At 37.8% G+C, this 13,473-nt stretch overlaps 1 long non-coding RNA gene across 1 annotated transcript in view; it reads left to right on the forward strand.

Annotated features, from left to right (window-relative positions):
• The first annotated feature begins 931 nt into the window (after positions 1-931).
• The window catches only part of LOC306995372, a 37,488-nt gene continuing 24,946 nt past the window's right edge, over positions 932-13,473 (forward strand). Inside the window, exon 1 of the long non-coding RNA XR_013796835.1 lies at positions 932-1,214. This is a non-coding gene — a long non-coding RNA (uncharacterized lncRNA). The remainder of the gene's footprint in view (positions 1,215-13,473) is intronic.

Raw genomic sequence — 13,473 nt, forward strand, 5'->3', positions numbered from 1 at the left:
ACCCACCCTCAACACTGTAGTTGTAGCTGAGGCCTGAACTAGTTTTGTTCACATTGTCGACATGTTGAGAAGACTCGTTTTTCTGTGCTACGAAAGTCTACAATGCATGCACTTCCAAAGGATGTGATTGACATGGTAAAACCGGCACCATTGTTACTGTACAGTGCTGAGGAAGCCTCTGGAGCTGAAATTCAGATATGGTAATGGCTGTTTAATTTCTGTTACGCACTGTAAGTGGTAGACCAACCACAACAGACTGAGCCATCTGACCAATCAGAGCAGAGTAGGCTATCGGAAAGGAGGGGTTTAGAGAGACTGAATCCTTTATTGAACCGTTTCAGACACTGAGAAATTAGGTGAACCTGCAATGTACATTATGAGGAATTTCAAGTTTTTTTATTTTTCCTTGAATCCATGTAAACATATTGCCTCCAAAACAAAGTTAGGAACCTTTAAAATAGCATAATCTTACTTTAATGGTAAGTTTAATGCTATTTTCAATAGCAATTGTATCTTAAAAGAAAACTAACACATAATAGGCAAATAAATATGCAGCAGCTTCATGCCCCATGCACGTTAATTGGAAGCTGTACTGTACCACTAAACTAACACATGTATAGAACTACTAAGTTATTAAAAAGTGTTTTATTTTTTATTTTTCCCCCCATGTCTTTTCTTGCCAATGGCACCAAGTTTCGACTTCCATTGGTCCTTTCTCAAAAACACAGAGACACTGTATGCTTGCATATCTTCACATGCTGTGGGGATGCAAACTCAATACAGTGCAAACAGTACATTTTAATTCTTCCTCTCTCTCACACACACACACACACAGACACACACTGCATTTGCAGTGGACTTTGGCCTGTACCAGATGGCTTCTGCTCTGCTACAGGACTGAGTCTCTGAGAGGGGAGGGCAGAAGAGCGGAGCAGAGGAGGGTGGGGGGTGGAAGAGTATGCAGAAAAGTGGCAGTGGTCTTTTCACTGAGCGTTTGTGTCTGGAGCGTTCACTAGCTTCTACCTCTCTCTGTCTCTCTCTCACTCTTGCTCAGGGAAGAGGTTGAAACTGGATTTAACTGACTGAGGAAAGAATGTAAAGTGAAATAGAGGAGCAGAGCAGAATGTGTGTTGTACATGTTTTTCAGATATCTCTGCATGAATATAAAGAACGGTCCCCACCCGGAACGGACGGCTGAAGTTGTGGAGTAGTGGGTAAGTATATTTCTGGAGTCTGGCTGAGTGTCGTGTGTGCGTGAGTGAGTGTTTTTGTGAGGTTAGGTTTTGATACCATGAGCATGTTTTTCTCAGTACAGTTTTTCACTTCATGGCAATGGGAGGGTCTAAAGTTAGCACACAGGTTTTCTTCATCTAAACACGTAGCTTTAAATGTCTTAAGCGTGGTTCAAATATAACAGTATTTCACTTTGGGAGGCTTATGATCAGTTTAGAAGGGTAAAAAGACTATATTTTTTGCAGACAAGAATGTTTGATTTGCATGTACATACTTGATAAAAGTACTGTCGACATTATGTCTACTCTGTGAAATGTGTAAAAGTGAGAAATATTGGGGTCCGTGTGCATGTGCAGTATGTGAGTTATGCTATATTCTTGAATGAATGTCATACAAATTTGTATGCATGCATGCATGCGTGTGTCGTATACTCATCTGGAGTGTTTGCATGTGTGTTATGGATGTGTATTAATCCTAATGGAGGGGTTGCTCACTGCTGCAGTGTATGATGGACTCAGCTGCCGTCTTTTTCCTCGTCTGTCTCGTCTGTCTCCTTTGTTCAGACGTCCAGACATCTACTGCATCCAGAAATAGAGACTCTCTCTCTCTTTCTCTCCCTAGTGTTTTGAGGGGGCACACACAGACACATAGTTTTAGACGGCATCAAAGCAGTTCCTCACAGCTGTCTGCATATGCCGTCGACTGATTGATAAGCCAAGCGACGCAAGAAAAAGCTCTGATTTGTTCTTATCGCTCCCTAATCCATACAATCGCTCCTCAGGTACTTGCTGAAGGGCTTTGAATTGTTTATGCTTATGCTGCATAAGCAATTTGTGCGTGTGCACACAGCTTGCAAAAGTTGTCGGGTAACTTTTCTGGTTCAGGGGTGGTTGGGTGGTAATCTGCATGAGAGTTTGAAAATATACAGCATGTCCAAAAGGATATCCTGAGGGGAAACCGCCTGAAATAGCCATACTTTTTTAACTTCATTTGAAACTCTTATCGCAAGTTTTGTGCCTTATGGAGAACGAAATAATCTGTGGCAGAGAAACTGATAAAAGACAGAAAGAAAAGAAGAGATACAGACTGAGAATGAGGGAGCGAAAAGGGCTTACTAGGAAGAGAGACACATGCGGTCTTTGCATGCCGTGCATTCTTAGTGGCTGACCCCTATGGAAAATAACAACAGGCACATGTGAAGGTCATTCAGTCATCATCCTCCCCTCTCACACACACACACACACACACACACACACACACACACACACACACACACACACACACACACACACACACACACACCACTGGTCATATAGTGGACTTCCAACACTTGCTTCGCTCACAAACCTTTCTGTCAGCACTTGATAAAAGCTCCTGATTCAAGTCTTCATTGCTTTATTCGGTTACACTAAGAGAAAGAGAATGAGAAAAGTGGGACAAAATCAAACAGAGGAGGCACCTGTGATTAAAAAGTGTTTCTTGGTGTGTCTGATTCAGTATGATCTCATCCCTTTCCTCCTCTTTTTAATCTGATTAGTTCTCAGGTTTTTGCTCAGCTGGCTCATACCGAGGAGCGAGAGGTCACGATGACTCCCATTGTGTTTGTGAAAGGAGACGATGAGGTCATGAGGGACTTTGGTCCTTCACAGGTCAAAGTTCAGATTACGGGCAGGCTGTGTTCTTGGTTGGATGCTGTTTTGAGTGGCTAAACTGAATAAGATGATGACTGGAAAACCCATTAGATTAGATTATATATACTTAAATATGTAAATATTATTATATAATATTTATTTCTTGCAGTTTGTTAGAACATAAATAAACTAAATGTTCTACGTTTTTCTGTATGAATGGACGATGGTGCAAATTTTTATTTATCATTAGCGTCCGTGGGATTTATGTGAATACTCTACTCCCCTCCTTACCTTTGCTCTACTTCTGTCTTCCTGCGCTGTTACGCAATGTCTGAAGATTTCACACTCTGCCATGTAAAAAATAAATTATTAAAACTACAGTGATCATATATAATTAATAAGAAACCATCTGCATATATATAATCTATATGAACTATTGCTATTTAAAAAGAGCCATGTGATCTGCTGAGATATATGAACTCAGTTATTCACAATATTCAGATCATTGAAATCTGATCATTTCATGGCATTTAGTTAATTTTTTTAATTTAACATTTCAGGCTCTGTGAGGTGAATTGGAAGCACTGCTGGGTTCACCACAAGATTTCAAAATAGATGTTGATAGTGTAACTAGACCTCAGCCAATGGCGTCGCTCAGAGCTGCTTTAATCCCTCCCACATGTAAACAATGGCATGTTGCCCAGAGCAACTGCCAAAACCGCCATGCCCATATGAACTGACCGAAAGTGCCTTTTCCCACCCCTCTCTCTTTGCCGTATTCTATTACTCTTTTTCTGCTTTCTTTCTGTTGTTAGTTCACAGGAAGAGAAAGAAAAGAGTTGCACCTGTAGTCAATATGCTTTTGTTCGGGCACATGTATTCCCAGTTGTATTTGCTTTGATTAAACAACTACAATTTTTTTTAAATTATTATTAGCTCAACTGATTGATTGTTATCCAATTTTTAAAATCCTTTCAGGGTTTTTAAGCAGATCAGGGTCTTTCTTAGCATGTTTAGTACTAGTAGTATAAAAGTAAAATTAGGCTATATTATTATCTAGCTAAAAAAAATATATAGTATAATTGCTTACAGTATCATAATTACTTTTATCTCATATGGGCTCATCTTATTTGTTAGGATACAAAGCAGCACTTCACTACTTGTGGTTGCCTTTATGAAAAAAAAACCAAAAAAAACAAGCATCATATTGCTTAAATTCAATTAGCAAGTGCTTTGCTTTTCGCTTGCTAAATTCAGAAGAGAAGAATCAGCACGTGTAAAGTTGACTGTCCTGTGCATTAAATTCAGTTCTCCGCTTATAAATGCAAAGGGAGCGTATGAGACTGTTTGAGCTAGATGAAGTCTGACAGTCTGTATTTAAATTTAGTGTGTGGCAGCTAGAAGGGCAGCAATGCTGAAAATACATTGAGGACTATATCTGGTTTTCGATTTGCCATTGACAGATCCCAGATGTCTATATGGTCAGAAACTTAACAGCATACAGCTCAAAAGTTTGGTGTTGGAATGTTTTGTAAGATGTTTTTGAAAAAACTCAGTTATTTGATTAATTATACAGTAAAAACTGTACTATTTTGAAAATAAAAATGTAATTCTCAAAGCTAAATCGTTCATTTCAGCATCATTACTCCAGTCTTTAGTGTCACATGATCATTCTAATATGCCGATTTGGAGCTCAAGAAACATTTCTTTTTATTGTTAATGTTGAAATCGTTTGTGCTTTTTTAGGATTCTTTGAATAGAAGTTTAAAAGAACAGCAATTTTTTTTTAATAGAAACATTTTAAGCATTATAAATGTCTTTACTTTTCTGATCAATTCATTCAAAGTGGGGGGAAAAAGAACAAATTTTTACTGACCCCAAACTTTTGAACGATACTGTGTCTTACATTATTACTGTTAATCTAAGATAGTATACATAACAAAAGTAAAATGACACAACATGCCACAATAACATAATGTAAAATACATTGCTCACGGAACTCTCCGGAGATCTCTCTCCACACTCGGTTTCATTTGACGCACTAAACAGAAGTAGACTTTGTGACCTCATTATAATTGGCTAAACACAAACATTAATGACGCAAGTAGCTGACAGATGTAAGGGCTGTAAGATCAGGAGGAGAATTCAGAAGAAAACAGGACAGATAAACAGAAAGCGAGACTTTGAATCTGACACGGTTAGTCGTGTTGTAGATGAAGAAAGAGAGAGTGAGACAGAGATGCCTTGGGCTAAGTCTGACCCAGCTGTGTAAAAATACCATCTATACACTCTCAAACACTCTCGTCAACTAAAGATACTGTTTATCTCCCTGTGCCTCCAACCAAAACAGGGACACAACTCCCCATACCGAAATAGATCAGACGTAGTGTGCTGTAAATTACACTTTAGAGTCCTGACAGTGTTCATATAGGTTTGGTTGTTGTTGGTGTTTTTCTATTAGAATACATGGGTATTGAGAAAAAGGCTGCTTACTATAACTAGGCCTATATTTTTTCTCTTACTACAACTATTCTAGTGTTTATGGTTGTGAATACAGAGATTAGATTAGTGCATCTACTGTACATGCATCCCAGAATAGTCCAAAGAATGACAGGAAGTGGGTTGCCACAGTTGCAGGGGTCAGGCAGGGTCAACTGTGCTGTATGTGAGACTGGAGGAATAGAATTTGAGCAGTATATACTGGTACACGCACGTAGCTTCGGGACATTTGACAAATGGTGTGACAAAAACATAGTTCTTCACTACACTTTTATTCACAGAGCTCAGGCATATTTATAGTTGTGCATTATAAGCTTTAGTGATGCAAATTCTCACACATGTGACCCTGTCATAAGTCGCACGGGTATATTTGTATGGGTCAAAATTATCGATTTTTCTTTTATGCCAAAAACAATTGGTTTCACCAACCACTCAAAACCAAAATAAATAGTGTTCCAACCAATCACCGACAGGGGGTGGGTGTTGTGAGGTTTTGCACTCATGCATGAGCTGAAGTCGGAGCTGAAGAAGAAGCCCTGTCTTGGAATAAACACGATGGTATTCCCTCGCCCTAATCCTCCTCCTCCTCTTGGGGATTGACTCAACCATGTTCAATTTATCTTGTTCATTGATAGACGCTGGCTTCTTCTTCAGCTCCGACTTCGCGTGCAGTCGTGCATGAGCGCAAAACCTCACAACACCCAGCCCCTGTCGGTGATTGGTTGGAACACTATTTATTTTGGTTTTGAGTGGTTGGTGAAATCAATTGTTTTTGTGTGCAGATCTCAGAGCCTAGGCTGCCTACAGAGACGCGTTTTTTTGACGGCCTGCTTATGGGGCGGGCAGCTAGCAGATCGTTAGGAAAGATTAGATGAATGTGATCATTTATTTTTGGGCCTGAAATCGCTGATACAACCTTTAAGTAAAGATCATGTTCCATGAAGATATTTTGAAAATGTCCTATTCCTACCGTAAATATATAAAACATTTATTTTTGAGAGTGAATGCAGCACAATCGTTAACATAAATGGACAACTTTAAAGGAGATTTTCTCAATGTTTAGATTTTTTTGCACCCTCAGATTCCAGATTTTTTAATAGTTGTATACCGAGTTGTCGACCAAATATTGTTCTATCTTAACAAACCATACATCAATGGAAAGCTTATTTATTCAGCTTTCAGATCATGTATAAATGTGACATGCTGGTTTTGTGGTCCAGGGTCACATATGAAAATATGTTCTGACAGTCAAGCAAATTATTATTTTTTCTTTCTGTTTTTCAATACCCAATGACAGCAATTCAGAGAAACATCAAGAGAATGTTCTTTCATAGGTCAGGAAAACTTACTGCAATTAGATACATTGGTACTATATCCGTTATTGGAAAATATTTTCGTATCTTTTTTTGTATGCTCATTTCCCCTATTTGTACACTACAATTAGCTGCGCTGCCATCTTACAATCAGTTCTTTAATCTTTAAAAACACTTTTTTTTTACGCTGTGCATTATAGTGCAGTGATGCCTAAATTAACTTGAGGCATTAAAAATTATTGATTGTAGTTTTTAGTGTTTCATTTTTAACTTATTCAGACAAATAGAATATTGTCCTTAACAAGAAAATTATTATTTTATCGTATTGACCAAAGTTTTAATGTGTGCTTATGTTTTATTAGTCTCAATGAAATCGTAATTAAAGTTTTTTTTTTGGCTTTTAGTATGAATTTTATTTAGGTCTGTAAGCCAGTGTGCTCCAAAACAATGAAAAATTCTAATTTAGAAGATATAAGCTATTAAAACTTAGTCTCTCACTTCGGCCAAAATGGATCAATGAGTTTGATATCACTCTACACTCTACTCACAAATTTTCTGTCCAATCAAATGCTCTCTAGAATTCGTAGCGTCCTGCCCCGTACACCATAAATAGACGCTGAAGGCACTTCAGTGGGCCTTTTAAAGCCTCGTTTTTTTTCTTAGATGTTTCTACTAAAATATTTTTCCTTAGAAGAAGATAATTGAAATAACTGAGTTGTAATATTTTGATATGTTCCGATACCCTTTTTCCCTTCCCTTCCCGATTCCGATACCTGGACTCAGGGTATCTGCCGATACCGAGTAGTGATCCGATACCTGGGTGTGTATCTATACAGCTGCAATTCATACTAGCCCTGTATGAATTGATAGAATTATTTTATGGTGTGCTTCAGACTTATCCCTTAATAAAACATGAACAAATACACAGTGAACTAGAATATTTTTTTATTATCTTTCATTTCACAGTAGTATATTATTTCTTTTTAAGTGAAAAATAACTTCAAATACAGCCACTAATACTGTAAGCTGAAAAAGGTATTTTAATTTTACAGTATAACTGTATAAAAAACAGTACAACAAAAAAATCTAGGAATCAAAAAAATTATATATGAATCATTTAAGAAAATAATCTCTTTAAAACTTAAAGATGACGGCGTCACTGTACCCAGTGCGCTTGTCAAACTCAGTAAAGGCAGCGAGGTCGCGTCACAGCTCGAGATGTCGATAGTAAAGCTGATTGTTTGCACATCTTTTAGTTTAACATTACATGAAATGTGTTCACACACTGTCTCAAAAAGCTTAGGGAGCGTTGTTTCAGAGATGTATTTGCAACCAGGCAAACTGTACCAGGGCTCCAAATGTTCAATTAAGCCGCAAAATCAAACGTTTTTGACGACTGACAGTGGCTGGTCATCCAGAACAATAAACTCGATAATTTGGTCGGTTATATACTGCCAAACAGTGGACATACTGCTAGCGTGTGCATTTTAATTTCTTCTTCGCTGCTCTAAACGGTGGTTGCTTGTGGCGACACAGCACAACCTCCTTTGTTGCCGCGGGCAACCACTGTTTAGAGCAGCGAAGAAGACTTGATCTCCGATTTGCAGCGTTAAGCAAAGCTAGCGTGCAATAACTAGGTATTGTTTATGAAAATGGTATCGTATCGGTACAAGTACTCGCCGATACCAATGCCAGAATTTTTATTGGTATCGGCGGCATTTCCGATACTAGTATCGGAATCGGAACATCTCTCAGTGTGTGAACATTATCTGACATTTATGAGGATATAAACGGCAAACGTAAGCAAACAAAATTGCTCTCAATTTAATCTCAATGCTGTCTGGTAGAACAATTTTTTCTTATATAGTATTCTATATAAATATTAAAGAGATCTAATTTCTTTTTTTCTTTCCTTTTTTGTTTATGAGAAGCAAACAGACAGCAGCGAAACAATTTGGAAACAGCACACTCCCGGTTGTCTTCCAGCTTCCTGCTGCACTGGGAGGTGCCAAAGAACACGTTCCATTCATTCTTCTGTGTAGTAAATCCAACCACAGAGAAAAATCACATTCCAGTGTTAATTTATGGATTAATTTCGGTAAATTTAACAGAGCACAGCACGTTTCAGAAACATCTGTTTATGGCATTTTGTTTTTTTGTGTGTATTTTGCAAATCTGAAACAGTCACCTTGTCTTTGTTTACTCTATCCTGCAGAAATGTCTCTTAACACATCGTTAGTTTCAGCATTTCTTAGCAAAACATGAGAGTGCCTCTCTGTGTACATTACACATGACAGAATGAGACAGTGTATGAAAGTTAGCCAAAGCAGTTGAAGAAAGCTAAGTGACCGCTGTGTTTATTATACTGTCATATGTAGAAGTCCAGAGAAGCATGTGGCAAGTCATGTAGCTGTACGCGCACAAAACACACACTGTACTCAACTGTTAGTCAAAGGGTAACTGTCGCCAAAATTTAACCTAGGCTCTTTTTGTTAATCTACCCGAATCAAACATTCGTGTAAAAGCATAATTAGAATGGAAACTCCACTTTTAAGATTTATAGTATTTTCGTTTTCGGTCAAAAATGCCTTTTGAATGGGAGTTCTAGCGGCACTACAATGATAGCATCAAAATTGCTATTTGTAAAACATTTAAGGAGGTTTAACACAACATGAAACTGTGCTTGAAGTATCACCAGGGGCTCTACACATGAACTTGAGCATTGACAACATTGTTTGTGTACACAAAGTTTACTTAAAAGAAAGGTTTTGTCCAACTAACTTGATCAGTTAGTGTTTACGGTGGCTGGAATTTTGTCAGTCAAAAGTAGTCGATATCTGAATGCAACGTAATGAACTGACTCCATGAGGAAATGTCATGAACTTGAATTCCAATGAAAAGCATGATAACTTAGACACTTAGAATTTAAATGGAAACAAGCTTTAGGAACTTTCCATCTTTACTCTCCTCAACTTACATTGCATTCGAAGATCGACTACTTTTGACTGACAAAATTCCAGCCACCGAAACACTAACTGATAAAGTTAGTCGTACAAAACCTTTCTTTTTAGTAAACTTTGTGTACACAAACAATGTAGTCAATGCTCAAGTTAATGTGTAAAGCCCCTGGTGATACTTCGAGCACAGTTTTATGTTGTGTCGAGCCTTAGTGTTTTAAAAATAGCGATTTTGATGCTATCATAGAAGTGCCCCTAGCACTCCCATTCAAAAGGCATTTTGAGCTAAAACGAAAATATAGTCAATCTTAAAAGTGGCTCTTTTACACGAAAGTTTGACTCTTAGATTAACAAAATGAGCCTAGGTTCAATTTTGGCGACAGTTACCCTTCAACATGAAGTGCTGTTCACAACACAGGAATTCATGTTGATGTTAACAGTGTGTATTCTAACAGTTCTGAGGGAAACATAATATTATTTGAGAAAAAAAAAGTGGATTGGGACTTTTTGTCCATTGGGAATTGATTGGATGATAAAAAGTGTTACAGCCCTGAAAAACGTTTGCAATACCCAAGCAGTTATTTTTCTGTTTGTCAACAGTATCCAATAGCCTGCAAGGCCTTAGTAACGTGCAGAAAGGGAAAGTTGTTTTAAAAGAAAAAGTTACTGTTTTTTTTTAATTAAATATTACAAAGACTTAAATTTTTCTTGCAATAATAACATGCTCTGATAAATCATTCATAATAAGCCCAGGAGCATTCATTAAAAAACGATACATTTAGATTGACTTTAGAGATGTTATTCTGGCCATATTTATACCTCTCTGGTTGAAGAGACAGTTGGAATAGCCTGTTTCTCAAAAGGCTTCTTAATTTCAGGAAGAAAATATGACAAAATGCGAGACTGGAAACCCAACTCCCCCTTATGACATCAATTTCAGTGGTAACTGAGAAGCCAGAATGCCAATAACGATGAAAGAGCTGTGGGTTTTCTTAAACAGGTAAATGACTGGGGTGTCCGTTCTAAAGCCAGAAAGAGAAAGAACCGGTCTGGAATGTAGTTTGACAGGCAACATGTATGTCGATACTGTTTCAGGACATCTGGCCACAGTCCAAACAAGGATTCATTGAGCAACTCTTTGAGGGATATTTTTCTACATTCCTTTTTTTTTTTTTTTTTACCATTCACTAATCATCTAGAGCCACAGAATGTCTCTTTTTTGACCAACAGTTAGTTTACATTTACAAGTGTCTAGGATAGTTTCCCTTTCGAACTGTTTTCATGTGTTTGTTCTAAATTCAAACCTAGTCCATTTTCAGCATCATTGTATGTACAGTATATAGAATGGACACATGACTTCACCCTAATGGATAGAAATTATGTTTTTACTAGCGCAATAATCAGCAAGGGGTCCATGTTTTCCCTGCATTTGTCTGCCGCTCAGGAAAGGAAGGAGCCAAACATATGCGCGTGTGTGTGTGCTGGCAGTGTCACATGGAGTAGGCATGTGTGTTTTCTCCCAGAGAGGCCTCCGCTGAGTGTATGTGTACGCATGTATATGAATGAACTTGTTGCACTGCAGCAGTTTCCAGGGTCACAGGGTGCAGCGTTTTCAGAGCGGCACTGTATGTTTACAGTGCTCACGCACATACATTCAAAGACATACATTAACCTACTCACCTACCCAGAGAGGCCTCTTAGGGTGGAAACCCGGTTCATTCTCTCTAAAAACACAGCTGTTTTGTACAATTGGATTCTTTGTGTTGTCCAGTTAAAGAAATATTCTAAGTTCATCTAAATCCAGCGTTTGTTGCATAACGTTGATTACCGCAAAAAATAATGTAAACCTTTTTTTTTTTTTTTACACTTTGGCATTTAGACACTAACAATTGAAGTAAATGTGATAAAACATTTTTTGTTTTAAAAGCATTATGCCATAAGTTATGTCAATCGAGCTTACCGAGTACAGAATGCAGAATGTTCCTTTAAATAGCGAGGACTTTCTAACCTATCTAGTAAAGCTAAAAATAGAAGAATCAATAAAAGTCTCAGGTATGTAAATCTGTCAAATAATTTTCAACCTCTTTGAACTGATTTGAAACCAATTTAACTATGTATACTTTTCTGAAAATTCGTGGAGGAAATAATTTACTTTTATAAAAGATAAAAGATAAATAAATGATATGGAAGTCTGAGGCCAAAGAGAAAAAGAAAGGACAACTACAGGAAAAATTGGAGACATGAGAGATAGACATTTAGTGAAATACAGAAACAGTCAGACTGTCAAAGGCTCTATTGTCTTTACTTTGCTCTGGGCTCAAGACATCCGCATAGTTGTACCTCTCCATGGGGCCTTTGCACAGCTGTGTGTGTGTGCATGCGCGGGCGTCCTCTTATGCAGTATGGGTTACAGTGTAACTGTCAGTGTTTTCTCTAGGAAGAGTGTTTGTCTTACAGGCCGCTGGAGAGGCCCTTTTGTTTAACTTGGTGAAGAGGATCATCCTCAAAGCGAAAGCCTTCAACAATACTGTACGCTTCGCTTACACTTTAGTTTAGCCAGCGTATGTGCTTGTAGAGTATGCATGTGTGTGTGTTTGAATGTGTCTCTGCAAGTTTGTTTAGTGCCTACGCTCCAAGAAACAGCAAGTGGTGGCCTTGCTCAGTTATTACAGTTATTATCTGTGTTTACATCCAAGTTGCGAAATTAATTTAGGTGAGAAAAAGTAATGTCGCATAAAACGTTTCCAAAGGGAAAAAGTGACATTTCAAACCCCATGCTCGAGAGAACAAAATCATCACTTCTGTGGAAATTGGCTACTTCCTCTCAGATGTTGGCAAACATTTTATGGACTGGCTGTGGCTCCAACATTTCTAAATGACCAGAGAAACATCTTTTCTTTTCCATCTCAGAGCAAATTATTCAGTTACACAAACTTGTTGAGGCAAAGACACGTGACTTTTGAGATGCTTATCTAGGAATTTATCGGTAAATGTGTTGTCATCGTGGTCAATATGCATGTCTTCTTACTGAAAAATACTTTAACCATCTAAGGCAAGCATATTTTATGTGCGTTTTTTTCCTTTTTGGTATTTCCAAACACTATTTTTCTAATGTAGTGTCCCTAAATTCACAAATCCATATGAAAACCAGACTGATGTATTTTTTGTAGTCCCCACATTTACAAAAATATATGGAAACTTATAAACATATTGATGTTTTTTTCCCCGTAGTTTCCCATTCTTCAAATTTAGGCTAAATGTGGATCCCATGAAGAGTTTTTCAGTGTTAGTTGTTTCTCCAGAAAATCTGCAGTGCTATACCTGCTTGTTTTCCTGTAAGGACTTGATCACACATCAGTATCCACATGCTTGTTTAGTTTCTCACTGTAATAATCACTCTCAGCTCACAATGTCAAGGGCCACATGATCAATATCGCTGAACCTGAAGACCTCAGATCCATGGTCATAGTTCAGAATTCTGTGTAAGGGGAGTCTGTGAAACAATAGTGCCCTCTTCTGGGAAGAGAGAAGAGAAAAGGCCAGAATAAGGCCAGCAACAGATCAGAAACACTACTCTAAGGGGAATAGAAAGCTTTGCAGCAGATGTGCTCTTATAATAGCCCCTAATGGAAGCGAAACACCAAACCAAAATAGTGAAATCCAAACAGGTTAAATCCATCTTCAGAAAAGTGTCATGAAATTGAGATGAACACATTTGCTTGGCTTGTAGGCAAGTTTTGATTGCCTCTTTTTAATGTCATTGAACTTTTGACTGTTTTAGGAAACAAAAAAAAAACTAAATGTAGCTCATGAATTGGTCACTGTATAGCTGAATGATAG

Source organism: Phoxinus phoxinus (genome assembly GCF_949152265.1).
Source record: "Phoxinus phoxinus genome assembly, chromosome: 3".
NCBI classification, from domain to species: domain Eukaryota; kingdom Metazoa; phylum Chordata; class Actinopteri; order Cypriniformes; family Leuciscidae; genus Phoxinus; species Phoxinus phoxinus.